Source organism: Glycine soja, chromosome 19, assembly GCF_004193775.1.
Source record: "Glycine soja cultivar W05 chromosome 19, ASM419377v2, whole genome shotgun sequence".
Classification (NCBI taxonomy): Eukaryota; Viridiplantae; Streptophyta; class Magnoliopsida; order Fabales; family Fabaceae; genus Glycine; species Glycine soja.
In genome coordinates, this window is record NC_041020.1 from 30,233,890 (window position 1) to 30,238,610 (window position 4,721).

The following is a 4,721-nucleotide window of genomic DNA, read 5'->3' on the forward strand; positions in this document are numbered from 1 at the left end:
TTAATTTCGAACCTAAACCCGGTCTATATGTTGGACATAACTGAGTTAACATGATTTTTTTTAATTGAAATAACTTTACTGAATAATTGTGTATTAAATAAGAGTGTTTCTTTTAACAAGAATTTAAATCTTGATTAATCACGTGGCGGTATGAGCTAGACTCAACTATATAAGCTAGGTAATTGCTACAGCGCGTATTCCAATATAATTCAACCAATAAAAGGAAAATGAAATAAAAATAAAGGTCCGAATCCTTTTACAAAAATACTTTTTCCTTAAATATACTTTTGTACCTAATTTTCAAAGAATGCACGTAATTGATCGAGGAAGTAGACGAACGACCTCCCCAATGTGGAGGCATAGGAATTACCATCTCCTCTTAGCAATCAGAGGGATCTGAGATATCATGACGAAACTGACACAGTAGCTCAATTGAAAACAAGTTATCTCGGGTTCGTCCAGCTGCACAAGCAACACTATATTACTACTTTTACAATGTTCGCTACTTCAATTCCAAGGCAAGGTGGGACATGTAGAAGTCGGTACATACTATATAGGTTGAATAAAATTAACCACGCAAAATAACTCCTGAATCCTGATCCTTTATTATCCAAAAGGCCAAGTTAGAATGTTGAAATGGACATGCTGCGTTGCTCACAGTAACAAGTGGAGATATCTCCATGACTTGTTTAAAAATGGACAAAAATTTAAGCGTATATCGTTGTTTGATGAAAATTACATAGATGTAGCAACAAATCATCAAGTTCTTTTTTTTTTTTTTTCTGAAAGCACAAATCAAAGTTATGAAGTTAATATTTCAAACTTTTACTTGTTATATGTGATGCAAGTGATGTCAATCATGCAAATAAGATATGTATTTGCTACGATTATTCAAAATATATAAAATGTATATTGGAAAAAATTTATAAAATATAGTAATATACAATTGTAATTTTGTAAATTCAAATTAAGAACATACTTTCTGGTGATATTGAAAAAATTATAAATCATTTTAATCAGTCATAAATTACTTTTATTATATATTTACAAAGAGAAATAACTTTATCGTCTCTTTATTAAAATTATTCATGAGAACAATTTTTATTTTGGTTAATCGACGGACAACCCTTCTATATTTGTATATTATGTTGAAATTTTATAATTCTTAATTAATCAATGTGGGCTACATATTATATTATAATATTTATATTAGTTATTTATATTTTTTTATGGGTTTAATATAAATAATCTAATTTGGGGACCTTAGTAGACTATTATCATAAAATTAATATGGGCTTAATAAGCAAAAATCAGTTTGATCCGTCAGGGAATAATAAGAATTCTAATAGGTTAAAAACCTAAAACACGGTTGTGGTACTCAATACACCAAATCAAGAAATTGTATTCTCCTCTTCCCATCTAATGAGAACAACAAAGGTTCCAACAAAGGAAAATGGTGATTTAGTTGAGGAAGATGACCAAACCAATTGTTCCTTATAATTGTTAATTTCGTTGCATACTATGAATCCCGGTATTCTTAATAACCCATTTTGATAATGTAACCTAATGTATTCCGGGTAGTTATTGGTATTTTGTAGGGATTTCCTAAAATTCCAACAAGTGGTATTAGAACCACCATTACTGTTAGATTATCGGAAATTAAAGTTGTTTGGTTTGTGTTATACCTATGTTGCTTTGTTACATGAATCCTAATTTTATTTTGGGATTTTTTTACTACCGAATTGATTAAAAATTGTGATTGTGAGTTTGGACACTCTTTTTTTCAATCATGGAAAAATGGTCATTGTCACCCATTAACATTTTTGCATTGCAATTGCATGAGATTTTTTCACTCCAGTAATTGTTGGCTGCCGTTGTTATTCGTGTTATATTGTTTGTTATTTGTGAAACAAAACACATGCTATGTCATGACATGATATACATGACTTTACATGCATGCTTTTTGACTTTATTACATTAGAGATATGAAAGTTTTTTTCATTGGTGTGAGCATGTTAGCCATCACATGGCATAATTCACATGATATACACGCCTTTATGTTACATATCATACATGGTCATTGTTATGCCTGAAGTTGGAAAAATTAGAGTGTTTGCTTTCATCCGAGAGAATAAAATCTTAATTTTTGTTTATTTTCTTTATGAATTATTATATGATTTACGTTTTTGCATATACAAATCCAGTGTTATATTTGGGTACAAATTTAGCCATTATAAACCTTCTCTTTTTGTGTGTCTAGTGATTTTGATTAAATTAATTGAAACAAAAAATATGTTGCTAAAACAATCTATATTGTGTAAATTTAGAATTGCATAGATATTAGTATGAAATGATTTATGCAAATTGTGTTCAGTCCAAAGGAAGATGTAATTTGGCCAAATAATATTGTACATGTGATGATAAATGTGTGACAATTATAAGGTGTTTTTATGTGAATAATAGTCTATTATTGTTACTATTTGTCAATATTTTACTATTGCGTGTATCAATTACAAATTAATCTATATATGTCCAAAGACTATGTATTAATGTTGTGTTGGATATCTTGTGACGGGTATATTATGTGAACTATTTTGCACATGTCAAGTTATATATATTTTATATAACTTGTTGGCTTATTTGTGAGCATGTAATTATTTTATTTATCATGTTTATTATTATTCAATTTATGTTGCTAGTGCTACAAATGTACTTGCTCAAGTGAATTGTCTCACAATGAATGAGATAAAATTTTAAGGTTTGGAAGGAAGCTGTAGAATTGTTCTCGATGATATGGATTTGGATTTTGCACTGATAATGGAACGATTCACTTTCACTTTGGAAACCTCTAACCTCTAATGAGGCAAAAATTGAGAAATGGGGTCGTTCCAATCGAATGTGCATTATGATCATGAGGCACTCTATAAAAGCATTTCGGGGCTCTATTTCTAAGGGTGAAAATGCAAAGAAATTTCTTGAGGAACTTGAACAATATTTTGCCAAAAACAAGAAGGTGGAGCCAAGTAACCTTTTGGCTAAACTCATCTCCATGAAGTATAAGGGCAAAAGTAATAAATGTCTAACTTGTCATCAAAATTGAAAGCACTTAAGCTAGAGTTTGGTGAAGACCTGCTTGTGTATTTAGTTTTGATCCCATTTCCCGCACACTTTGGGCAATTCAAAGTGAGCTATAACACTGATAAGGACAAATGGTCCCTTAATGATCTTATATCTCATTGTGTGTAAGAGGAAGAGAGGCTGTAAATAGACAAATCTAAAAGCTCTTGTTTGTTTTGAAGTTAATTTAGCTTTTGTACATAAAGATACTTGGTAGGATTCTGATGCTACTACTCATATAAGTGTAACCATACAGAGGATGCCTGTGGAGCCTATTGTGCCAAGTGATGATGACAGATTCATATTTGTGGGCGACGACAAAAGGGTTGCGGAGGAGGCTATAGGAACTTTTAGATTAAAGTTGAAAACTGGATTTTATTTGGATTTATTTGAGACTTTTGTTGTACTATCTTTTAGACGGAACCTTTAGATTTATCAAACTTTGAAGTATGTGTTGAATGCATAAAGGGAAAACGAACAAACATGAGGAAATTATTTGTTAAAAGAGCTAAAGAGGTCTTAGAACTAATACATACGGACATCTGTGGTCCTTTTCCAACACCTTCTTGGAATGGGCAATAATGTTTTATCTCGCTCTTAGATGACTACTCTAGATACAGTTACCTATATTTGATACATAGGAAGTCCCAATCCCTAGACGTTTTTAAGAGTTTCAAGGCTGAAGTTGAACTTCAATTTGGAAAGAAAATTAAGGCTGTCAAATCTGATCGTGGTAGTGAGTACTATGGCAGATATGATGGATCATGAGAGCAACATCGAGGACCTTTTGCGTTTTTTCTCAAAGAGTGTGGAATTGTTCCGCAATACACTATGTCAGGAAAACCTAGCATGAATGGTGTAGCAAAATGATGAAACCGAACTCTTAAGGATATGGTGAGAAGTATGATTAGTCATTCTTTTTTGCCAAAGTCGCTTTGGGGAGAAGCCTTAAAGACCACAGCTTACATCCTTAATAGAGTGCCAAGTAAAGCAGTTAACAAAACCCCTTTATGAACTTTGGACTAGCAAAAGGCCAAGCATTAAACACTTGCATATTTGGGGTTGTCCGACTGAGGCACGACCTTATAGACCGCATGAAAGAAAGTTGGATTCCAGAACAATTAGTTGTTATTTTGTTGGCTATGTTGAACGCTCTCGGGTTATAAGTTTTATGATCCCCCTTTAAGATCCTTTTTTGAAATGGGAAATGCAGGATTTCTTGAGAAAGTTGAGCTTGAGAAGGAAGAAAACATAAGGAATGTTGTCTTTGAGGAAGAACCTATTACTGATAGTGCTCAAGTCCTCATACCTATTACTTTTCAAGAAACAACTCTAATAATAGAAAACAATGTTCCAATTATTGTTGATGACATTGTTCAAGAACAAGACAACAATGAAGTTCTCCCTCAAATACCTATACAACAACTTCAAGAAGTGTCATTAAGAAGATCTATTAGAGAGAGGAGAAGTTCAATCCCAGATGATTATATTATCTTTCTCCAAGCACATAAGGATGACATTGGTTTAATAGAGGATGATCCAATCAACTTTTGTCAAGTTATGCATAGTGCTAACTCTCAAAAATGGGTCGATGCCATGAAGGA